At 40.5% G+C, this 27,063-nt stretch overlaps 1 protein-coding gene across 2 annotated transcripts in view; it reads right to left on the bottom strand.

Annotated features, from left to right (window-relative positions):
• Window positions 1–27,063, bottom strand: part of LOC117559064 — a 144,277-nt gene that overhangs the window by 50,120 nt on the left and 67,094 nt on the right. The gene's annotated exons all lie outside the window — the stretch shown is intronic.

Genomic DNA, 27,063 nt, shown 5'->3' with positions numbered 1-27,063 from the left:
TCACTCCCGGTCACTCCACGGAGTTCACTCCGTCACGGAGGGGGAGTGTGTAGGGGTAGGGTGTAGGGCGTGGTTTGGGATTGGGCCATACACACGCACTTTTTTGCCCCCCCCACTTCTAAAATGAATCTGGCGCGCCTGGCCCTCACTGTCAGAGATATAGCTAAAATACTTCCAAATTTCGCTTCTGGCGTCTTTTTTGTCAACAAGCCGAGGCGCAGCGGCAGTGGCACTCCCACTTGCATGCTTCTCGTTTTCTCACATGCTCTGGCAGCTAGCGCGTGCACGAGAGAGGGGAGGGACTTAGAGCGTGCTTGAGAGGGGAGGGACTGCAGGTACGGCTGCAGTGCAGGGAGTGGAAGCAGAGCGCTGAACACACACGGCTCTTATTAAAACAGCGCTTTCTCACCGGAGTACTTTCCCCCGTCATTCTTAAAGTACCGATACTAATGAAACGGAGGAATCGTAACGTTTTTAACGGCAGGGTATTGCGGTACCTTTCAAGTATCGGTACACCGTGCAACACTACAAAGGACCCTGACCAAGCGTTGCTATTGGACTATCAGGGAGTGAGACTGTGTTGCCCAAAGCAACACCCGCTGCCCCTTTATAGTCAGTCCTTAGCCCTGCCCACATGTTCCTGGCGTCAGAGCCTCTGAAGTCCATACCATGAATTGACCATTACAGTACTACTGTATACTAAAACACAAAGGGCTGCTTGGTGTACATGGAGCCAGTCAAATTCAATTGTTTTTGACTTGTCAATGGGTAGCAGGAACGGGTGCTGAAACACCTGGTAAACCCTGAAGCCTCGTGACTCTTTGCTTGTAAGATTTGATGGAATACTCAGTCCAGAATTTAGTTTAATACATCTTAGTTCAGTTTGTTTCTTTGGGTGGACAAAATGTTGATTGGTGCTGTTTTTAGAATATATTGATAATTCTGCAAAAGGACGCTTTATGTTCCCTGTTGGACTGTGGTACTGTTACAACAGCGAGGCACATGGAGGACACAAAGGCTTTGTCAGGGGTAGCTCAATATTCAGCCTCAGCTGAAGGCTTTCATGTTTTTTCAATTGATTGCTTGTTTTTTCAATTGATTGCTTGTTACAAAAGATGCATTTTAGACTTCAGATCTAGCAGATCTTTACTTCAACCATGTCAAAAGGCTTGAAGTTACTACAAGATTTAGTTTGTTAAAACACTTTCATTGCAATTCCGCAGGTGACCACTTGATAAACTACTGGTGGTTTTGTATACAGCTTTATTAGAACATGCTGGTCTTTGAGCTATTTTAGCATTAAACTCAAATACACATGAGAATGATGGTAAATTATAAAACAGTTTGTGCAGTGTCTTCTTGTCAAAGTTTCAACCTACTGGTTCTGCAAAATGTACAAGTTCCATCCAATCCAGTCACGTTGTCAGGATATGTTATTCAGGACTACAATATACTGATGATGCAAAGACCAACATTGAAATCCCTAGAGTGGCGTTGGTATCGTGGCTTAAAAAGGCTATGAGTGACCTTTCAGTTCTATCCATCTGATGGTAATTAGGTGCTGAATCCCAGTGTTTATGAAGGTATTAGCACAACAACTGTTTGGGCTTTTCCTCCCATCCTGTCTCTGTCCTCTGTAATGTCTTTCACAGCAAGCAGCAGTGTTTTGTCCGATAACTGAAACCGCAGCAAATTGTTTTGCACACTTTTGTCAGGAAATCTGCCTCATGCAATAATCGTAAAAAATTATAAACCACAAAGGACCTTTTTTTAATACACCTGACATCGAACACATGATTAAAGAGTGCAAATTTGAGGGTCACCCCGGGCCAATTGGACCTGTGTTTCATGCACTGATTCACATCAAAGACTCTCAGGCAAGACTCCTCCAGGCATGCAGTATGTGATCAAAGCGCTCTCCTCTTTGTAAATTCTATTTTATCCTTGTTGTTCATATTATGTTTCAGGCTAACTATACAAATCTCACGCATAATTGGAAGGGTAAAATACATTTTAATTTTTCCAGAACCATATTTCATGCACAAAACCAAAAATTGTAATGTAAGATAATTATTAATGTACTTCTTTGTTGATTGACCATTGAAAAGAACATTCTTTTATTCCTCTGTTCCCTAGACTTTGTAAGCAGTAGGGCAGCAATTATTGTTCATTTTCAGACCGAGAGTAATCAAGGCCTTCAAAAGAAAATTAGATAATAAGCATATCAAATATGAAAGGAAAGAAACAGCCAACTAGAGTCTTCACTCGGAATAAAAGAAGATGTGATATGCATGGCCAGAGGTTTACAACATTTTGTTTGAATATAATAGATATAATTACTTGTTGAATTGAATTCACTTCATAACAATACATCAGAATGAGGTGGAATATGTCTGGATTAAAAGTGTGATAGTTTCTTCTTCTATTTATTTGCCTGTAGTGAGTGTGGATCATACAACAGTCTGTTGTTATTGTTATTATTTTATGACCAAAGAAAAGCCTTTTAAAAAGCATGATAATTGGGGAAAACTTTTTTTTCCTCAACATACATATACAAATAGTTAGAGGAAAAACGACTTGTGTTCCAGTAAATTATTCAACATGTTTGATTTGTAGCCTATAACGGCTTTCTCTGGCCTCACAAGAATCTCTGAGCGAATCGAAAGGAATGCTCCTCAGGAGATTTGACATATTTGCTGCACATTTCCATACTTCTTATTATACTGATTTACTTTCATACTAACACGTGGCACAATTTCATATAAAGGCGTCAGTGATGTTCTGTGTTTCGGGAATCAAAAACTAAAGTATATTCAGTTAGCAAACTTTTGCAAACTGTGTTAAAGCAATTTACGTTTTGGAAAATACGCTTTTTCACTTTCTTAACTAGAGCTAGACAAGCAGATTGATACCACACATATACATGTTACATATGAGCCAAGAGACGGTTAGCCTAGCATAGCATCAAGGGGAAACAGCTAGTATTGCTGCATTCAAAAGTAACACATTCACCTACCAGTAGCTCTAAATCTCACAATTTCATAAATGATATCTTGTTTGTTTAATAAAACCAAAACCAAATTGTAAAAAGGACTCCCCACTCTGGTTAGGGGCATCAGCTTTTTTTCAATTTTCTTTCAAAAAAGGTTCCATGATTTCTTGAAACAGCTGCTCACCTCGTTTTCTTTTAGCTAACGTTACCCAAACAGAGGTACATTTTGCATTTTGATCGATTATTTCCAGCCAATTTCATGTGACATTTGGTGTTCCAGGGATTATTAATGGCAGCAGGACAAATGTCAGTAAAATTGACTTAAAACAATTAACTTAACCTGTTAAGCCCTGAGCCTGTTTTTTAGGTCTCACGCTCGACAATGACATTCCCAGAACAAATGACCATATCTTCCGTTGTAAAAGGGTTACATTAATAATCTTTTTTCTCAAAGTAATGATAAACCTGTGAGTTGGATGTAGAAGAGTCAGAATCAATATATATGTTTTCTATTTTAAAGAAAATTCAGATTGAACATAGTAAAACACTGTAAATTATAGTGTCCGTCCAAAAATATTTTTTTACTTATAGTGAAAACTACCCTTGGTAAGCTTTAGGAATCCAAAGTACAACATATAATAAGTACCCTGTATCAAGATTGATGCAAAACAAGTGACATTTGACCTTTTTAGAGAGGTTTAGTAAAAAAAAACTCCACCTCTGAGGTGATTTGGGTGGAAATGGGGGTTTTACCGTTTCTCTGGAACCCATTGGTCGATTTTGGTGATTGACATCTCTTTCTGACCGTTAGAGCCAATAGAATCGAAGGGGAATTTCCCCACACACACACACACATGGTAAAAATCCTACCTAGCGCCACATGTTTTGATGTCTGTTTTTGTTTATTACATTACATTACATTGCATTGCATTTAGCTGACGCTTTTATCCAAAGCGACTTACAATAAGTACATTCGACCAGGAAGACACAACCTTGAAGAAAACAGAATCATATAAGTACATCAGGTTTCATAGAGCCAAACATTTCAAGTGCTACTCAACTGGCTTTAGGTAAGCCAGTCCTTTATTAGTATAAAAGTGCTTCGTTAATAATTCTAACGCTCGAAGTGGAGTCGAAAGAGATGAGTTTTCAGTTTGCGCCGGAAGATGTGCAAGCTATCTGCTGTCCTGATGTCAATGGGGAGCTCATTCCACCATTTTGGAGCCAGGACAGCAAACCCACGTGTTTTCGCCGATGGGAACTTGGGTCCCCCTCGCAGCGAGGGCGCAACGAGTCGTTTGGCTGATGCAGAGCGTAGTGCACGTGCTGGGGTGTACGGTTTAACCATGTCCTGGATGTAGGAAGGGCCAGATCCATTCACAGCATGGTAAGCAAGTACCAGTGTCTTGAAGTGGATTCTAGCAGTTACCGGAAGCCAGTGAAGGGAGCGGAGGAGCGGAGTGGTGTGGGAGAATTTAGGAAGGTTGAAGACCAAACGAGCCGCTGCATTCTGGGTGAGCTGCAGAGGTCGGATGGCACATGCAGGTAGACCAGCCAGGAGGGAGTTGCAGTAGTCTAGGCGTTTATAAAGTCGCGAGTTCTAATCATGGAGTGATAATGTATGTAGTATGTACCCATCGATTCTGTGTCATCTCACGATGCGAATCAATGTGTTGGATGTGCAGAAAGGATAAATAATAAGGTTTTGTGTGTGAGTTTCGGTGCAGTAATCTGTTAGCATTTTTTGCTCGTTGCTAATTCAGAGACTCAGCGTTAGCATTGTGGGGTTTTTTTTTAAATAAAAATGAAAATGATCAGTTAGATGAGTTTCTTCCCGTTACATGGATATAACACATTCATAGTTTATTAAATGTTAAGAAGCCCTCAGACACTGTTTCCTGCAAGATGTTGCGGGAGGGCCTCGGTACCGGGGTCTCTCGGGCTTAACAGGTTAAAGTCAGTTTCAAATCCTTTTAAATATTTAAGAGACAAACAAAGTAGGAATCCATAACCTGAACTACATACAATTACCATTGTTCCATCAGCTAACACTAACTCTTTAAACCACCATTTTTCATCTATTGTGTTAAATCCAAAAAGCTTCTGTTTCAGGTGCTTTGTTGACTGAGGCCCCATTTACACGGAAACGCAAACGAAACGCAAACAAACCAAATTCGATATAAAAAAAGTCTTCCGTTCACACGGATACGGCTCAATAAACGTGTCCCTTCACACGAGACCGCTCGACCCGCTGGAGACGTTGTAGTACATATGCCGGGCCTGTAAGTTGCGCTGTACTTCCGCCACAAAATACACCAAAAGCAGCGAAGAAGACCCCCAAGCATGGTTACCATGGTTGCCCTTCTGTTTATTCTCCGCGGTGGATTTAGCAACATGTCGTTCATGTAGTTCTCCATGTCCACTTGTTGCTGATGGTTGTGGTAGAGGAGCTGTAGATTTTGCACTAACATCTGTAGCATGGTCAGTAGCAGTACTAGCACTGACCATGCTACAGCAGTGAGCAGCAGAGGTGGGGAGAGGCTATGGCTTCATCGTCATCAGGAAAATGATCGTATAGGACGTACACACAGAGCCGTTTGGCCCCCCGAGCGTTCCGTCCGCAGATCTATCCACCTTGGGACCCGTTATCGTTTTAGGGGTCAGTTTCCATGGTTCTGTTACGGCCTTGTGTGAACGAACGGGCTATACGAAAGAGAAAAGTAGCGGATACAACCCGTTTTGTTCCCGTGTAAACAGCACCTGAATAGCTGGCACGACTCATAAGCTTTTCAATGTTGCGTTAGAAAAATGAAAGCAACAGCCAACGGAGAGAATCAAATGGAAGATTAATGGTCAAATATTAAATTGTTTCCGTTTGTTGTAAATGTTGGAAGAGCGGTTTGTTTATATGATAATTTGAGTACATGAAATCGAAAGCGAATCTCACTGACATGTTTCTGATCACTTTTGGACAAAATTGGAGCCCCAATGGCCAAAGAGTTTACAGTTAGTTTTGGCCCTTTTTATTTAATTTGTACACAAAAAAATTGAATCTCACTTGCCCTGTCCTTTAACCTAACTGACAACCAATGAAACAATTAACCTTTTACAATCAACCTTTTCCACAACAAGCATTCTGAATTGCCCTAGCAATTAAAGCATAGTGATACTAACAACATTAAGGATGGTTCTGATATATTTAAGTGTCCCAGCCGGCCGTGACAGTGTGACATTGAGCCAGCGTGTACAATACCAGGACCCTGAAACTGAAGCAGCTAAGTGGAATTCAGCCAAAAGTTATTTTATTAGTCAGACATTTGCTTTTTCTACTGTGACATGTCAAAATATCTTAAAAAAGCCCTGTCTTTACAGATTTGACAACCAAGATATCAAAAGACAAATGTAAAAGTTGTCAGATTCATATTCATACATTCATATATAATGGGCATTCTGTCAATATTTCTCATTTCTTTTCTAGGTTTATTGTCAAATAAAGGAAAAACAGAACTAGGGAAACAGTTGTGGAGCATGGTGTAACCTACAACATACACAAAAAAAGCTTTCATCATAATGTCAAATGTTTATTTTGATCCTCAAGAAAGTGAAAAAACCACATAAATCTGTCTGCTCTCTATTATCTTCTTTCTGTTGACGCTTGTTGTGCCATCATCACCCTGGCTGATTACTGGGGATTGATTAACAGCTTTGTGCATCCCCCAATTTCTAATTTCTTTGTGTCTTTTAATTAAAACCCACTTCACTTCACCTCTGGCTGTAGCAGTATAACCAAAATGAATGAAGCCTGGGGGGTGAGAGCACTCCTCATATGATTATAATTGTCAAAATGAAACTGTTCTAAACAAGCTTCAGCTCAACACATTATGAAACATGAATCACATTAGCATTCCCTTTTACAGTAGATATTTACACCCAACATGTTGTTACTCCACCCTACTACATAATACATTTCACTGTACATATTTGGGAGAACGAGACATTTGTCATCAATTTCTTCCCTCCTTTTTTCATAATTTACAGGTATTTGGATGAGGCAAAAAAAAAATCTGCATATCTATCAGAAAAAGCACAATTGTTGATAGTTTGGGTAATCAAAAGAATAGGATCATTTCATTTAGTCGAGAAGATACTGCATTTGAGTGTTTCTGTTAAATGAAAGGACATATGGGGGACCATTAGCATGACCATTAGCATGAGCGCAGGAGGCCCTGGATGTTAATGACAGACTGAACTCTCTTTGTACTCACTCCTCCACTCACAGTGTTGACATGTCTCCTCCGATTGTCCACTGAGAGTTGTTTACATTTCTTCAAAAGCTCCATTTAGTTTCCCCTGACAAGGTGGAATAAGTGACTTGGCCATGATGGATGGAGGCACCTGTCCTAATGGTGGCTCAAACTGTGCCCACTAGTGCACGATACATTGATAAATTGACAACAGTTGGGACATGCTCTGCTAGCAGGGAGAATGAGGCTACTAGGACATCCCACTGCTCCCCATGTTTCCATGTCAGCATTATGAAACCTCACAATGTGGAAGTCTCCAAACAGCTGCAAGATAGGAGTGAGCGCTCAGAGGGGGGAGGGGGGGGGACGATTAATGTGAGAACTTTGTCATTGCCAAAGAACAGTCACAACACTTTCAACTGTAAAAGTTTAGGTCTGCAAATATGCCAGGTAAGTTAGAATGTTTAGGTCTTTCTTTACATTTGTGTAGGTTTTTTTTTTTTTTGGTCTTATAAACGATATTTGAATAAAGAAACGTCAATGAGTGGTTTCAGTAACGAGAGATTGATTTAAGGAAGACCTTTATTGTTTTGTGGGGTTTCCCTTTCCTGTAGTGTGTTATAGGTGTTTGTGCATGTAAATGGTTGACAAAGGCTAAAATCCCCCCAAAACGCTCCTTTGATAATTTCCCAATCAGCATCTCTTAGACAAAAAGTTTAAATTAATAACTCAAATAAAACTCCAAACCTCTTTCATTGTGTTACTTTTTTGTAAAGCTCTTTTAGTTTTAAACCTGATGTTTATAAGCTTCTTAGTTTTTGCAACAGTCTGTAAATATACACAACTTTTTAATAAAATGTACACATTTACCTTTTTCTAGACTAAACACAGGTGATCCTAAGTTAAAACATATGAGGTTATCAAGAGGTTGTTAACATCGCAGTTTATCAGTGGATGTTTGCTGGAACTACTTGTTAACAGCTTGTTTCCTGACGGACACACACAGCGTGACTCCGGTCAGGTAGAGACCGGTCTCAAGTCAGCACCGCTGTCACTACCCGATCCGTCCCCCTGCCCGATCTGTACTGCGCATGTGCGAGATGGTCCGCCATATTGGACAAGTCCGGACGGCAACCCAAGATGGACACTTGACACAGTGGCTTTTAGCAAAGCTCAAAAAGAAAAACCGAGAGAGAGATGAGTTATTGTTATTACAACGTGACTTCACTATTATTTAACAACTCTTTTTATTGGGTTCTTTTATTTGGGGATATCGGGCCATAGTGACATCACTATGTAACACTCACGCTTATTTTGGCTAGCGCTCCAACAAGTAGTACGTGATAGGCTAAGGGGGTGGGACATCTCTAAGCGGTTGATCAATCACAACAGAGCCGGCCAGCTAACCTATCAGAGCAGACTGGGCTCTGGTTTCAGACAGAGGGTGAAAAGAGGTGCTGCAGCACAGGCAGTATGAGAACAATAAAGAGCTTTTTGAACATTAAAGCATGGAGACATGTCACAGTAGAGACACTACATACAAATATGAATCCCAAAATGGAGCATGATATAATATAAATAGTAATATAATATCTTCTTTAACATAATACGAGTGACATGAGAGTGTTAAACCAATTGAAAGATTTCCAAGCTGCCTGTAAGTATAAGAACTATCACCTAAACTTGCACTCTAATTGTTTTAGTCTTACAGCTTAGTCTCAAAGCTCAGTACTTGGTAAAGGCTTTAGAGCGTTTTAGTGTCTTTTAGCTCTTTGTTTTGGTTTTCCGTCATGAAACTTCGCTGTGTGGTTCTCAGTATCCCACCAATAATTCCAATTTGCAAAATAAGGTTGCTGTTTATTGTGAAAAAACCTCTGAGAAACGTACAGAGCAGCTAGTTGCTGAAAAGCAGATATTTACCCCAGGGATGTGATGAGGGACCACAACAGAGATACAAGTAGAGTAATGATAATTTTGTGTAGCCTGCTAAAAGGATAAAGCTAAACTGACTGCTAACTCATCCCCCACAACAACTTGATACGCAATACTTTAACTTATGTCAGTGTTCTGTTGCCCCAAAGTATCCCAAAGTTTTCCTAAAGCAACAATTATTATTGCTGTTTAAACCGTTTGAAGAAAAGGACAATGTCCCTTGTTTTGAGTCCCTTTTCTTCAGATTCATGACCCCTTGTGGCTTGAGATGAAATAAGTCTTCCAATACAGAAATAAATTAAATTCCATTAATAATGACCTTACAAACTGCAAATGGTTGTTTTAAAAGCTCCATATAGTTATGCAATCTGTATTGCTGACAATCTCTCACACAACTCATACAGTTTATAATGAGCGTCAGTTCAGCTTAACTCAAATGAGACTCATAAAGCTTCCCTTGGCATCCTCCCTGCTGTCTGTTTTGCCTTAGTGTGATATGGGGTCCATAACAATCAGCACCGCCCTAATTATTCTTGGCACTCAAAACTTGCTCTGAAGGAGAAAAGACCAATTTGAAGCCTTTAAAATGCCTTAACCTTCTTTTAAAGAGCCAATTAGCCAGCAGATGTACCCATGAAGCCCAGCATTACACCATCGCTGTCACTTCTTTGGAAAGAAACCTACTTTACACAATTAATGAGGATGCTTTGCAGCTTGCATTTCAAAGTCCAAGCTCCATTGTTGCCTTTGCAAGTTTGTTTTCGGGAAGATCCTGCATGTGTCATTGCAGACCTAACAACAGACCTAGTTTTAAAGTGTGTTCAATTAAATTAGAGCACAGACTTTTGAACATCCATTCATGCCGTTTGATAATAACATATCTCTTTATATACTGGGCAGGTCATGTAGCACTGAAGGGAAAGTAGGGAGATGAGATAAGCTAATCACATATCTTCTCTCCATATTGACGGAGTAACTTCTGCACATTTAAATGAAGATATTTGGAGAGCCAGTCCGTGCAATTACCTCACATCTGCAAAACATTTCTTGGGTCTCTCTTGGTGATTACTCAGACTCCTCAGGCCTTAAGAGATCAAATCCAGATGTTGCCGTTTGTTCACGGCTTTGAGAGCTTGATAAAAAAACTGTATTAATGTGTGAAACAAACTCTAAACATATATCATTCTTCACAACAAATTGTCTACTGGAATGAAATGAAACTGATGTATATAATATCTGAAATCCTAAAGGAAAAGATTTGTATACTGTATCACAGAATCATTTCATTTGGAGCCTATCTGCACCACGAGTGACTCACCATTGTTAGTCATTTGTCTCATGGACATAAATGTCATAAACGCTCCTGTTTCATTTAAGGCTATGGTCCATTGGCTGAGTGTAGGCATGCATTCAGCTTTATCATACATGCGTCACTGCAACCTGCTGCGTCCTGAAATGGAGCGTGGAGCGCATCTGAACAGGGGGGTCATTTCAAGTCATGTAGATTGAGTTGGGGGCATTGACCAGACAGGCCTGTATCAATACTCTAGTGTAGAGTTTCCTAGTAATAACTGACACTTTGTTAGTATCACTCCGCCGAGTCCAGTTCCTACACAGTGAACTCTGCCCGCACCCTGGGTACTTAACTGTGCGTCTAGTTCATATGTCTGTAAGAGAGCAGGAAAGATGGTCAAGCGCACCATTGAAGTGACTATAAAGTTCTTATTACGAGATACCAACAGGTTCAGTAGTGAAAGACACGTCTATGCTGACAGATTTGAACTCTGCATTGGACTCCGATTATAAAAATAGCTTTTTAAATGTTATGTAATATCATGTTCTCATATGGTAACTTAATACACTATTTGGCCCTGTTTACTCTGATTCATTTGGCATGCAGTTAACAAATCTTGATTTTATTAAAATGAAATCTCAACTCCTGGCATTAGCACCTGGTTTTTACAGCATTGTTTGGAGAAGATAAGGAATCGGAGGAAGAAGCAACCAGCCAACCAGTCATTTTTTCTTTAAATAAGTAATGTGTGGTGGAAGGCTGTGCTTCATGTGGATTATAAAAAGTGACACACTTCTGGCAAAGTAATTGATAAAAATGTAAGAAACTTAAAATAGTTTTGTATTTTGGTGTATTGTCATCATGTTAGCTGGTGCTAGAAGCTAGGCGTTGTGGTGAGTATTAACGGTGAACTACTGCTGCGATGGTACCGTTAGAATGCTAGCTAGTTGGTGAATATGCTAGCGCTGTCAGTGCAATCCAGTCTCCCGGCATTTCGTGTTATAGTCACGAAATGAATCTATTGATCCGTGTTCACCAACACCATTTCCCCATTTCTTTCGTGTTTTCTGAGTTTATTCTCCCGTTAGCTCCGGGTTAGCTCACACGGCAGCGGCTGCTGTAAAATATTCACTGTCTGACTGTCACACAAGCAGCTGATACATATCCCCAATTCCCCATAAGTGAAATTGTTTCAGTATGAATTGACGCTGTTTGGCATCACAACGCTGTTATGAACGTTTCTCTGGTATAAAATGGGTGATGTTAGCATAGCAACCAAAGCTAAACTGACTATCTTGACTACTTGTTGTTGCTATCCTATTGTGGCATAAGCCGTTTTCTATAGGCACATTTTACTGGCGTATTTTTCATTATGATTCTACTTGTGATAGTCGGACATGACAACCTGTGCAGCCCATGTATTGATTCCATCCGATAGCTGCTATAATACAAAACAAAACGTCTGCCTCTCTCCACAATGATTAATACCAGCGAACGGATGGTCAAAGTAAGGTACAAATAAACAGAATCACACGAAGCCTGGTTAGTGTTGCCTGACTTTATAAAGTGTGTTTTTCTTTTATAAGTGTGTGGTTGCGTTCTAGTCACTTTGCTCAGCACTACTGCTTGTTACAACTTTTATTTGACGTACTCGCCTTTAACTGTTAGCTCAGGTTAATCTCGCCCCCCTCCGACGTAAGCGTGACGTATGCGGTTCTTACTTCTAGACCGAAAACATTTTGGTGCTTGAAACTAACTGGATTACGGAGTTTAAAGGCGGCTACGCTGCGGTGTGAACAGGAAAAAACGGTGCTTTTCAGGCTCAAGCGCCGAACCGGCCCTGGAACCGCGTTGGTTCACACCAAGTACTTAGCCGGTACTTGTCCCCGGTACTTGTTCCCCCCGAACTCTTTAGTCCCTCGAACTGTCCAAGTAGATCGCATTCTCACCGGCATAAGCCCCAGAGGGAGGATTAGGCAAATGAAGCCGCCGCCGCCTTCTTCTTCTTCTTCTTCTTCTTCTTCTTCTTCTTCTTCTTCTTCTTCTTCTTCTTCTTCTTCTTCTTCTTCTTCTTCTTCATAATAATAATAATAATAGCTTCGATTTCTATAGCGCCTTTCAGGGGACCCAAGGTCGCTTCACAAGTAATAGTGCAAAGACAACAAACAAACAAAACAACAAACAGACACAACAAAAGAACAACAGATCGATTTAGGGGCCGAAAGCCTTGGCAAACAGATGGGACTTGAGGGCCCTTTTGAAGGCTTCAAGTGTGGGGATGTTGCGTATCTCCGCAGGGAGAGCGTTCCAGAGGGTGGGGGCTGCCACACTGAAGGCTCTGTCCCCATAGGTTCGCAGTTTGGTGCGGGGGGTGGTAAGCAGGCCAGAGTCTGAGGACCGCAGGTTCCGGGGTGGGGCATGTGGGTGAAGGATGTCCGATAGGTACTGGGGGGCAAGGGCATGGAGGGATTTGTAGGTAAGGAGGAGGATTTTGTAGGATATGCGGGACTTGACCGGCAACCAGTGTAGGTGGATGAGGGTGGGAGTGATGTGCTGCCACGGTTTTGTGTGCGTGAGTACCCTAGCAGCACAGTTTTGGACATACTGGAGCCTGTCCAGGGTTTTGTTGGGAACCCCGAACAGGACACCATTGCAGTAGTCCAAGCGGGTGGTGACAAATGCATGGACTAGGGTTTCGGCAACCAACTCCGAGAGTGACGGTCGGAGTCTGGCAATGTTCCTCAGGTGATAAAAGGCCGATTTGGTCACAGATTTGACGTGGGAATGGAAGGAAAGGGTGGAGTCGAGGATGACACCCAGGTTGCGGGCTTCAGGATATGGGGAGATGGAGCAGCCGTCAACCTCAAGGACGAAGTCACCAACCTTCTGGAGCAGGGCCTTGGGTGCCACAACCATGAGCTCTGTTTTCATGCTGTTTAGTTTCAGATAGTTGCATGACATCCATGCTTTGATGTCATGCAGGCAGTTGATGAGAGACTGAGGGGGGAGCTGGGAGGATGGAGTGGTGCTGAGATACAATTGGGTATCATCAGCGTAGCAGTTGAAGTCTTCTTCTTCTTCTTCTTCTTCTTCTTCTTCTTCTTCTTCTTCTTCTTCTTCTTCTTCTTCTTCTTCTTCTTCTTCTTCTTCTTCTTCTTCTTCTTCTTCTTCTACTGTACATGAGGCATCTGTTCATCTTCCTCAGACTGATGGAGCTTGGTAACTGAGTGATTTAAGCCAACTAGGGATATGACACAAATGCGGAATGCCAAGAATGCTGTCTCTCTCAACACACTCTCACTCCATAATCGTCCAGGAGCGACGTTTGGTCAGGGTCCCGTGGCGTGCAGTTGTGACCCTCCTAGGCTCCTTCAGCTTCATAAAGGGACGCAAATAGCTTTCAACTGATTGCAATGTATTCCCATCTGCGGCGGGATTTGACGCTCATGGAAGCACGGCATTCGTTTGTGTCGGCTGCCCTTAAAGGCAATGTGAGCGTCCATTCCCATTGGATAACGGATAATTGTACCCCCGGAAGTAAGTATTCCCCTTACTGTCGATTGATTTTACAGTGATATCTGCACTACTCATCGACTAAAAAACACCAGATTATCCTTGTTAATTACACAACATTGATTAGTTTAAATTGTGTGCAATGCTTTTGTATTTTTCCCCTTCGATTCGGAGAAACAAATATTTTTTCGGAGTAAAGGATGGCAGAAGACACTACACTACCCAGAATCCCCAGCTATCGTTTAGGACTACACCATGTGCTCTGTTTGACAAACCCCAAGCCCCAAGGAAGTGCGCCGGAGTCTGATGAGAATATTCGTCGTGGCCAAACGGCGGTACTACACTTCCTTTAGGTTGCTGGGCCCGGAAACACTTTTTCCCATTGACTTACATGGGGAAAGAGTGGTCTGTAACTCATTGGATACTTTTTTTTAAACTAAATAAACAACCCAGTATGAACACTTGTATAGCCCTTATTAAAAACATTCGTTCCTCAAGTTGTAAAAATGTGCTAATAACGTTATTCTGAGAGTTATTTCCCTCGGCATTATGAACGCGCATCTAACCCACGGGACCGCGCCGCCCGGCACGTTCATGTTCCGTGTTCAGCACTACATGCGTTTATCTTTACCCATGGATGCACAATAACAACGGACCCATATCACCTTACTGCCAGCCCACGGAGCTGTAATAATAGATATATTGCACATGCTGTAAATAATATACTACATGGGCTGTATGATGTAAATCTTGTACCGTAAATGTTGTATTAAATAAAGTTAATATTACCGACGTAGATTAACGTCCCTGTAGCTTATTATTGCACTAAGAAGCTTATTGCACTGTATATATATACAGTGCAATAATTATTTCATGCTAAATGAAGCTCTGTTGCTTGGATATCATTAGATCCTGTTACAGCGTAATATAAGTACAACGATTGATGTGTACATGAGCATAATTACTAGCTAGCCGCTAGCTGCTAACTGCCGCCTTGTTAATATCAAATCCATCATAATAACAATCCATTACCATGCTGTCATGAACGCACGGTGCTGTTACGTGTACGCAAATTGACGTACTTGATGTGAACGAGCATTTTGGTTAAAGTTGCGCATGCTCTATGAGTGCACATACGGGTACTTCTCAGGCATGCCGGGTAATCGACGTTTCACTCTCTCAAAAGTTGGGCCATTTTATCATCATGCGCTAATGAGCAACTCTCATAGGAATTAATGAGGCCCCGCCTCCCACGCTATATCCAGTTCTTATTATACATCCATGGACAAACCCCGTTTTTTTTTCACCATTCATTCCAATGGCTGTCTATGTGTCTATGTCACGTGATCTTCAAATTTCTCCCTGCAGAAAAAAATAACATGGTTGAACTTCGTTTTATTCTCGGTGGAAAATGCCTATTTTAAAGTTAGTTTGGCCATTAAAATGCGTTTTGATGTCATTTGATGCGAGAAATATGAGTTGTTATTTCAGATTATGTGTGCAGTGGATGTACATCATGATCTTTAGTTTGCTAGTTATTACGAAGATTACTTCAGGAAATTGCGTCCATAGAACGTTTTCATTGTTACCAGGTGGTTGCTAGGGACGCTGCTATCGATATTATGTTGTGTTATGTTGTGTAACTGTTTAATGGTGTTATCTTTATTGCTACCCCCTTCCCCGTCAATGTATAGTGTTGGTCCACAGCGCAAACGTATTAGTTTAACAAAATCCGCATGTAAAGATACGTTATTTTCCCCTGTGCAATTCCAGTCTCACATCTCACAGCACATCGTCATTAACAAATACCGGAAACAGACCGAAAACATTTAAAAAAAATAAAATAATACTTTATTCCGAGTGTGCTTGCTTTTCTCTTTGAAAGTCATCACATAACGGCATTGTAATACACGGTTCGGCTGCATTAAATATTACATATCTGCCGTAGTTCTCTATTTATAGAGCCCTGATGAGAAGACTTCTAGACAAACATGAGGAACTGCCGCCAACACTGAAAATGTGACGTGGATCATAAATATATCAGCAATTAAACAACATCTTACATTTCTTTTCACACAATACGTCTCATTGCAGTATCAACACTAATTCGGCTGACTTTTATATTTGATCCAATTGGTAGATAGGCTGTATTTACACCATAAAGGTGCACAGCTGATATAAAGGGACACCTAGTGGTTAAAGCATGTTATTGAATTTCATTATTTTTATTATTAGATATTAATAGGATCCCTATAAAGTATATTCATTACTCGTTATTCTCTACTAATAGTTAATTACTCTCTGGAGAGTCTACCGTGGATCAAGGGCCTTCACCACTGCCATCCCCACCAAGTACTAGTGGACCAGCATCACGACAGCTGCCTCCATATCTGCCTGCGACGAGGTCAAGATACACCTCAGCTCCACCACAGCCACAGCCATCACCATCAACCCGGACAGCAAAGAGGTCTCGTAGAGCACACATACCTCCCACACAGCCACCAGCTGCCCATGCACCATCACCCCCACCTGCACAGTAGCCAGCTCCACTGTCTTGGAAGACAGGCGAAGACTCTGACACTGCTCCCCCTGTCTCCAGGTTTCAACCTGCTCGCACACCCGGGCCACAGCTTAGCTCAACAGTATCAAACAAACCCCTTGACCTGTTCAAGCTGTTCTTCAGTGCACTAACAGTACAGACACTATGTTTTCAATTTGAGTGTTTCCTATCCCCTAAACCTCCAGGGATGTACAGTTTAATACTGGCAACTTCTTATTATGGGAAATACGAAAACGTCTTTTAAAACTACAACTCTCAGTAGAGACGTGCCATAGATAGAGAACATGTTGCGAAACACAATAGCCAGCATGTGTAGTTCTGGGGACGGGGTGGGGGAGGGGGGGGACGCGGTTGACCCGTTCAAATCCAGTTTTAGACAGTCTGCCGTGGTTCCATCACATTTAAAGTGCTGTTCGACGCTCGGCGTAACCCTCGGAGCACACTCTCCAATCACAGAGCTTGAGGACTATCACAGGGTTTGTCAAGCGAAGCAGAGAGAATACTTACTTCCCGGTGTAATATTCTCTAAAGCAAATGAGCTGCTCCGACCCTCGGTCCTGACGGACTCCAACTTGTGTTTATTAATCAAACAAATAAATAAACACAAGGATAATTATGTGTTATTGTTGAGTAAATGGAGAATTGCACAGGGGAAAATAACGTAGGCTATCTATGCCACAATTTTAGATGCGGATTTTGTTAAACTAATACGTTTGCGCTGTCGACCAACACTATACATTGACGGGGAAGGGGGTAGCAATAAAGACAACACCATTAAATAGTTACACAACATAACAGAAATAATATCGATAGCAGCGTCCCTAGCAACAAGTAACAAGTAGTTAATAATAATAATAAAAGACATCAAGAAAAATGCATTTTAAACAGTCATTAAAAAGCAACACAATCTACCTGCATTGCATTACTCTAAACGTGTAATAACGTGCTTTAACCAGTAGGTGGTTTGGGTTAAAAAGCTGTCAAGTTTACAGTGTTAACAAAATAAAATATACTGCTGTTTCTGGTTTAGTTTACGACGGATATATTTAGTTATTGTTTTGATATTTGTAACACAAAAGCGATGGAAAAAACCCACAGCAACACAGAAAAGATGGTCTTAACATGACCCAGCGGTCTAGTAGTTAATAAAAAACAATAATATCAAAACAAAATATTACTAACTTTATTGTGAAATTCAAACTGAACGGTAAAAGAATAGTTTCCGGTCTATTCTGAGCCCGATCTCTGTAGATAAATAAAAATAAAGAACTACGACAGATGTGTAATATATTTAATGCTGCCGAATCATTTATTACAATGCATTCATGTGATGACTTTCAAAGAGTAAAGCAAGCACTGCTGAATAAAGTATGATTTTATCTTTTACGAAACGTTTTTTTTTTCATAATGGAATGCAGTTGGAGGTCAACCAATCACAGAGCTTGAGAACTAATCACGGGGTTTGTCAAACAGAGCACATGGTGTAGTCCTAAACGATAGCTGGGGATTCTGGGTAGTGTAGTGTCTTCTGCCATCCTTTACTCCGAAAAAATATTTGTTTCTCCGAATCGAAGGAGAAAGGAGGAGGAGGAGGAGGAGCTCCAACAAGGCCTGTAGGACACAGAGTGAATACACATACTATACAGAGATGCTGTATTAGAAACCAATGTGAGTTTGGAACATTAAACAATGTAAATCTATTCTAGAAGACCTCAACAATGGAATTATGATCAGTAGAAATGGCCAAAACATGAGACCTTTAAAATAACTGCAAAGAGTCATCTAGTGGAAACTTTGTGGTGTTGAAAAACAGCTTTGTGAAATGAAGACATGAGAGGTTTCTCAATACTCTAATTTCCCCTCCTCGACTCCTTTCCTCGACTCCTATCCTCGATACTTAGTCCCGCCCACAGGAGATGCGAGCGGAGGACTGAGGAGAGGAACCGAGGAGACAGGAGGGGAAGCAGCAGGCGGTTAGAGAAATGAGAACTCCTCTCCTCTGAGCGGTCATTTTAAAGAGACGTCCATTAATGATGACAGGAGGCACAGCAGCCCTCTGTCTGATGGACAGATGTGTTCATGATGACTTATATATTTACTTTGATTCATTCACAGTGCAGTATAATGAGACAATAACAGGCTACAGATGCGGACATATACACACACATATATTTATATAAATACAATTTCAGAATCAAACAAGTATGAGAGCACTCTCATAATAAGGTAACACAATCAGAGACTGGATATATATATCCCACCCCCCTTGTATTTACAAGTATTCAAAGTAAGCAGAGGACACCAAACCAACTGAGACCCGTCTGTCCGCCGCATCTACGCATTGTACACAACACACACACACACACACACTGTGGTACAGTGTGTAGGTGTGTGTGGTACAGTCTGTACCACACACACCTACAGCTCCTAAAGCATAATCAGGCTACAGCCGTTGTGTATTTTATTATGTGAACCACTAAATGGTCTTAGAAAAATATCGACTCTTTGTTTGTAGATATCTACTAAACTAAAGCATACAAATACAGAGAGTAATGTAGGCCTGTTATACTGAGTGATATATATTTTACACACTGCTCTGCTTTCTGCACGGACCTCACAGCTGTTCAAGCGGTTACTAAAATAATATCCAGGGGATGCATGCAGAGCTGTCATTGGCTGAGATAAGTCCGGCCGTGCGTAACGCTTCCACCATTCCCGGAAATGCATCCGTGGAGGAGCCGTGGAGGAACCATCAGTGTATCCTCGGTTAGAGCCTCTTCGATGCTCGGTCCTCGAAGTGCATTTAGAGAAATGAGATGTCCTTCAACATGGCGCGCTGAAATCCATTTCCGGGTCACAACCGGAGGACCGAGGAGTCGAGGAGGGGAAATTAGAGTATTGAGAAACCTCTATGGAGAAAGACGGGCAAAGTGTGTTGCTGCATTTCGTGATGGAGGTGTGTGTGCGCTGTAAGTGTATGTCAGGATTCCCCCTGTGAGCCTAAAATCATTTACAGGCCTATACACAGTTTACTTTGCCTCTGCTTGACTTTTTCTTTTTATGTTGTCATCAGCTTAGCCTAAATGTTGAGAATTATAAGACTTTTTGAAAACACACAGCATGCTTTAAAGTATAACTAATTCATCCTCTGAGCTTATCCTATCTTTCAGTTTTGAAAAGCCACATAACCTACATGATTATTCCGCATGTCAAACTGTTTAAGATGTTGATATCAAACAGCAAATGCAAAAAGTTTCCTACTTAAAAAAACAAACATGCACATTTCAAATGCATGAGCGAGGTGTCCCAGCTTGGTCAACCTGCATTGAATCAATCAAAGCAGGGTTGAGGCGATGGCCTATCTAATTGCTAGCTGCAGGCCAAAAGTTGCACAGGACCAGACAAAAACAACACCTAAAGGCTGATCTATTTCCTGTTGGGAAGTATGAGTTCCTACATACCTTCTGGTGATTTAAATCAAGGTCATTAACTGTGATGTGTTGGAGGATGCAGAAAATGGGACATTAATCCTGAGGAAATAGTTATCTGCCTGAAGAGGTGTGATCAGAATGCAATGGGAGCGGATACAAGTGGATGAAAAATGTGACAACAAGTCTACGTCAACAGACATTATCTTCCACAACTTTTGCACATAACTCCTGAACTATTCAAGATGTCACTGAGGAGGGAAAATCTAGGGCCGTTCCTCTATTTCCCATGAGCCTAATTTTTTCAGCTATTTATTGTGCATTGCTGAAATTCTTCCTCTGTTCTGGGCCTTCTTCTCAAGAGGAAAGACATATTAATGCCTGGCTTTACTTGTATTTTAGATAAGATTAATGATACAGTCACAAAAGTATGAAAGCCTCGAAAGTGGCTTATAAGAGAGGCCGTTATTTTTCAGTTTTTGCTGCTTTATTATACCGTAAGTAGGAAAGCTGGATGGAAGACAATAAGCTCACCAGTTTAGTCCAGACTTTGGATAATTATTGAATGGATTGCTATTACATTTGTCAGACATCCATGGTCCCCAGAGGATACATTCTAATGACTAAATTGATATTTTTTTGGGCCAAGAAGGTCAAAGTTTTGAATTGTGAAACATTATTCACGGTAGCAAGACAATAATCTAACTGACTCTCATGAGCCTCTGATGTTTCCTCTATCCACCATGTGGTTGACTGTTTCAGCCAGAACACTTCCAACACTTCACTTTTAAATGTTTTATATGTGCCTCACTTATTGAGGGTGATGAGTCTGTCTCCGTACCCACATATTTTAAAAACGGGGCTGCAACGAGCGGATACAGATTCCATCCGAGCTGACGTCAGCCCCGAATAGTGTTGTTCACACGAGACGTTTCCATTCACACGAGACCGCTCGAAAGCGCTGGAGACGCTGTAGTACATATGCCAGGCCTGTAAGTGGCGCTGTAGTCCTGCCACAAAAGCAGTGAAGAAGACTTCATGGTTGCCCTTCTGTTTATTCTCCGCTGTGGATGCTCTGGCTCTTTTTCTCCCTCCCCGAGGCGAGCGTTTGAGAAACCAGCAGATGAAAAACCCCCACCTCTCCGCCTCGTCCAAGGGACGTGCAGCTGAGTTTCAGTTGGATTTGTTTTCGCCGGTCAACATGTCCGTTAAAGTTTCAATCTTCCGGAGAAAATTTGAAAAGTGCCAGTCAGAAGTCTTCTTTGTTATTTATTGAGCTTTAAAACAAATGAGTAATGACTTTATATAATCATATAAGAATAAAACATGGAGGACGGAGCCTCTCTTTTCCTCCCCCTCTTCTGAGAGCCCAGCAGCTGATCTCCCTCTTCTGCAGGGGGGGCGTGGTCAGCTGCAGCTCATTTGCATTAAAGCTACTTCACAGAATCAGCCCTTGCAAAAACAGGGCTGGAATAGGGCAAATTGAGCCAAATGAGGCATGGCTAAAATGCATGATCTGTTTGGTATTTTGAAAAAAAAACTTCACAGACATGTTTTATATAGGTATGGCCCTACATTATATTTTTCAAATATAGCATGATAGGTCCACTTTAAATTTGATACAGACATTAATTATTCCCAGGTTTCAATTTTGATCTTTCATCTAGAAGTTGAGGTAGTTTATAAACTTAAACATGCCAAATAAATAAGAACACTCATTTGTGTTTAGTGAGCAAATGTTCACGTTAAAATGCTAAATTAAGATGGTGAATAATAAACCTGCTAAACATGCTAGCATTTGCATTGTGAGCATGTTAGCATGCTAATTTTAGCACTTAGCTCAAAGAGCTGCTGTGCTTAAATACAGTCTCACAGATTCTGTCTGCTAACTCATTGAAAATAATTATTCTGACCCCAATGACATGTTAATCTCTCGTATTTTATAGATTTTATTGTGTAAATGAATCATTCTTATCTGTTTTAATTCATCTTAACATGTACTGCCCTGGTTTAAAACAAGTACATTACATTTAAATGTAAAAGTGATTGAATACAAATATTTTAAATGTAGTGTTCACACATACTGCCCTGTTCTATATTTTCAGCTCTGGAGGATTTGCTGCTAAGCGGCTCGGCTCTGGTCGCTCCCAGCTGTCAATCAAAGGCTCTCCACTTTCAGAAAGCAATTGATTTCCATGGGTGTTCTATTAACTTGAACAGGGTTGTGTGTAAACTAGTTAGCTTACAGCAACCGGCTGTGTGTTTTGATCGAGTAACATTAGCTAACATACAGCAACGTTAGTTTATTTCACCGTTAAGTGCGGCGTATCATTAATAATATATATGTAGATGCTGTTAAATGTGTGTTGAATTCTGGTTGTCATACGCTGTATATAAAGGCTTGTTGTGCACTCATATTTTCCAGTCACTTTTCAAATTGCTGTTGCTTTCTCCACATCAAAAATCGAAATCACCAATGACTGACTAAAAGGTAATTGGTCAAATTACGAATGTTCTCTTCCCCCTTCACACTGTTCCACATGTTGACCAACACAGCCTGTTCTGATCATAACAAGGACACTTAGATATTCCGTTCATGTATTAATTAGACAGAGCATCTGCATGGTGTGGTAAAGGTAAATCCCTTTCTTGGGAATTGGCAGGTGTATAAAATGTCGGAGAGCTGCGAGTATTTTTCTGCAGCTGTCCATATGCGAACATCTTACTTTACATATTTAACGGACATTACCACTTCATCCTAGCAGTGAATCCTGTACTGTAGGTGAGGAAACCAGATTACATCTGTGTATAAAATGGGATTTCTTTCTACATCAAAACTAAATTGTGACCAAAGGAGATTAGTTAAGCTAAACCCGATCGAATTTACAGCTTTGCTCTGTAATTTGCATATTCTGTGGCTATAAGATAGAATGATTCACCTTTTATAATTTCACAGATGGGATCATCAAGGATCAACCGATGCATCAATGTATTTAGATTTTCCTTTTTTCCGGCATTAAGTAGCTTTTGATAAAGTCTTAATTTCCTTACCACATCATTATTAGCTTTTGATACCGACGTGCCATCTGGCAAATGTTAAAGCACAGGCAGATAAGAATTCATAATGAATATGGTTGACTCTGTGACAGATTGTAATAAAAGAGAGGGGCTGTGACAATTATCGCAGAGCCTGAGCGTGAGGGCATTTGACAATGTGGCAGGCCTGCATTTGCTAATTGCAAAGCTGCTCGTACATTTCCACTATCTCACCAAGCATCAGCGTTTCCTCGTGTGAATCACCTTTTTTTCTTTTTTTACATGTTTCCACTATAAACTCCCACCCTCCTGCATTCATCTAAATGGATTTTATTTAGCAGTTCAATTGAGTTCAGTGATATATAACAGAAGACCTATAACACTTCCCCACCTACACATGCTGAGAACGAAGCCAAATGGTTGTGTTTCGCAGCCGTTCACCTCCTCCCCAGCACCACCTGTCATCAGGATATTCTGCAGCGATGTCAGAGGAAACACTTTGGAGAGGAGCTGTGTGCTTTCATCAATGTCCCTTAATTAAATCTACCTTTTCCCAGGCTCCTCCGTGATCTCTGCAAATAAAATACAGAGTAAACACACCTAATTAAAGACGTTAAAACACAACCCGACCAGGTTCTGCTGAGTATCAGTGCAGCGCTGTAATTCCTCCCGGCTCGCAGTCAGTGCAGGCTAAAATCATGTGTCATTAGTAAATTACACAGGTGCCAGAATGAGTTATCATCTTGAGTATGAAAAGCTTCATAATAACCTAAGGAGGTGCTTCTAAAACGGGCCTATCTTTTAAGCTAAATGAACACGCCACACTGATATGAGATTATCCAGCTTTGGAGACTGTTGCCCCGAGGCCTGCAACCAGTTTGTGATGCACTATTTTCCTCTAATCTTTTTCAACCTCAACAAGCACAAGAACGGGGCAAAACATGTGTTGTATAGGTACAGAAATGTTTTTATAACACACTGTTATTTCCAGAATACTCAGAGACGAGCTGCAGTAGAGGAGGGTTAATGTTCTGATCCCAGAGCTGCTGTAAGGCCTTCACACAGCAGGTGGATGGATATGTGCTTTATTCAACACCTATACAACAGATTGGTGGATTCATATTCATACTAAGAACCTCTTTCAAATAACCAAGCTGTTCTACCTTTATCAGAAAATGGCAGGTTCCTCTTCATCACTCATTGAAAATCGGAGTCCATACAGCCCTGACCAAAGATGTACAAATATAAATACATAATTAATGTATACATTGTTTTGACAACAGCCTGTATTCCCCCAAAAAACGTTGGATTAAAGTTGTAAATAAAAAGAAAAGGTTCATATTGTCTTTGCATTTATATTTCAAAAATGTGCAAGAAAAACCAAGTTAAATATGTTGAGACTTATTAGACTGAGACACACGTTTATGAGAACAAAAACTTTAACTTAACTAAATATTTAAAGTTATTAACTAAAAGGTTCCTATTTTTTGTCAGGAAACTACATCGCTTCACTCAAAATCATACATGTATGATTTTGATCCCAGAACATTTCAGAAATGTTTCTTGCAAATTTGTTTTTCCCTTTTTTTCCTTACCTATGAAGGCCTTTTTTCACTGTTGTACTACTGCACATACTGAACAGTATGTGGTTATGTGGCGACCAGACATTTAAAAGAATGAACAATACCTTGAACCAATGTGTACTGTGACTCAGCTCGAAGAGAATGAATATGAGTAGCTTTACAAAGTGACTCCTCTCTCTGAAAGTCTTATGGAAACACGTTGGCTGAGCAGTCTATATTTTACTCTACCGTTCTTTAGGCCTGCGCACATATGTGACCTAGTGACAGTCCAGCAGCTCAAACATTGTCAAACAAAGTTATTTAATAAAGATTAGAGGAGGCAGTGGAGCAGGTGACTGTGAGAGCCACCAGCACCTTCACAGATCACAAACAGAACAGAACATCTGGAAGTCTGTAGTTCTAAGACGTTGACGAACTTGACGTTGATTTATTTTTAAGCATTCTGTCTTTTAACCCACATATTGACCTTTCAGACGTTGTAACAGGGAGCCTCTGGTCCAGAAATGAAAGAGTTTTTTTTTACATTTTTGTAAGTTGCATTGTGAGGCTGAAAGTGATGTTGTAAAATAACAACCGGGGGCCTTTCAGGGTTAAGTAGTCTGCGCATTGATTACAAATGCCTAATTTTAAAATAAGTCGAAATATTTCAAACAAAAACCCTTCCTGATCTTTAACAGATTTATTTACATTTCTTATTTTGAAGCCATTTTAGAAGTCATACCTCTGTATTTAGTAATCATTTTAACTTGTCTACTACAGTATAATTCAGGGGGGAAAAGGTCGACAATTATCCGACAAATGAGTTCCTTCAGATAGACTTTACATATTACACATATGATCAGTTTATACATTTATTACACTATATTCACATTATATTCACTAAATACAAATAATATAATATTATTATTTATTTATTTTATAGTATTTTATTTATACACAGTGCTACTATTAAGTGATTTTTTTTTCAAAATGTATTTTGGGATGGGAAATGAAACATAACAAATGTTAGGTTAATTCCTGAGACTCTTTTTTTATGGATTTCAAACTATTTTAAATATACAGGGTTTGGCACTAATGGAAGAAAATATAGATGATGTTTTGATTTGTGCATGAGACTGTTGGTATGTTTCTATTTTTGTTGTGTTTTCATTTTGAGATACAGATTTATTTGTGGGAGGTTTATATTAATTAAATAATATTTATGTTTGCTTGATAATTCTGTATTATGCCATTAGATAGTGGGGTTAGATTATTTGTCTGAATAAATCCATGTGGAATAACCAGACACCAACATTAATTATTGATTAATTCTTCCGTTCATTTACTCTCATATTTAAAGCATATACCTAATTAAAAATCAAGAACTGTAACTGTTTATAAGAGAAAATAAAACCAAATGCCCCTGAGTTTAAATGGCCATTTGTGTTAATATACTGTAGATAAGATAGATACTTTGTTGATCCCAACAAAAAAAAAATACTCTACATCAATTAAAAGACCAAAATACTGCAGCAACAGAAATATAGACTTAAAGTAGGAGAAACATACTGTAAATACATAGGATTGGATATAAAGTACAGTAGCTGTTCGGCAAATGATTATAGAGAGGGAGAAACTAAAACTATAAAACTGGTTTCTTACATTAAAAAAAACAACAACTATTATTTACTGTGTACTTTTGCCTGTAATTGTGTTTGTCAGTGTATTGCACCTCCGTGTGTAAGCCCTCAGTCTGTCTGGCGCTCGTTCTGCAGGAGTTATAGGAGCTAATGAGAGCACCTTGACAATGTGAGACTACCTGGGACCCCGGGGCCTGTCGGGGAGCGAGTAAACCGTTAGTCCTGGCCCCGGGGCAAACGCTTCCTAAAAAAGTGAGGAGTTCTGCAACACCTTTCTGTTCCGTAGTGTGCATGCTAAGCCTGATAGCGTGTTACTGCCCGGCAGATATCTAATACTGTGCTGCCAGAAACATGAAGCCAGCGCTGGTCAAAACACCCATAGATGTCACCCTGACATAGAGTAATCCCTGCTCACACACACATCTCCAGAGAGGCAGCAGAGTTGATACAGACAGAGTAGTGGCTCTCACCTGTAACATGAGTCTCTCTGGGTGTGCCCACCCTCACTCCTCCCTGTTGGACACCACCATTCTGCGGTCTCATTGTCTTTGTGTGATGGGTCAAGAAGATAAATCCTCTTAGCTCTCTGCTTTTGCAAACAGCCACGGAAAAAGGATAGCCCTGGGAGCATATTTTTGGCATCATATAAATAAGAAATGAAAAAAAGGGACAGAAATTATACCCTGCAAGAATGATCTGGTCTGCAGGCCGGGATCCACAGTCACTGTCATGATGTGACACACTTTAGATACCAAACCATGTGGGTAACACTGTATCATTCAAAAGCGGTGTTTAAACTATTAATAATACATACAAAATAAACGGTAAAATACTACGAGACTTTCGGTCTTCAAAAGTAAAA

The sequence above is a fragment of the Gymnodraco acuticeps genome, unplaced genomic scaffold, assembly GCF_902827175.1.
Source record: "Gymnodraco acuticeps unplaced genomic scaffold, fGymAcu1.1, whole genome shotgun sequence".
NCBI lineage: Eukaryota > Metazoa > Chordata > Actinopteri > Perciformes > Bathydraconidae > Gymnodraco > Gymnodraco acuticeps.
The sequence above is the reverse complement of the archived record's forward strand: the minus strand, read 5'-3'. Positions and strand labels throughout refer to the sequence as shown.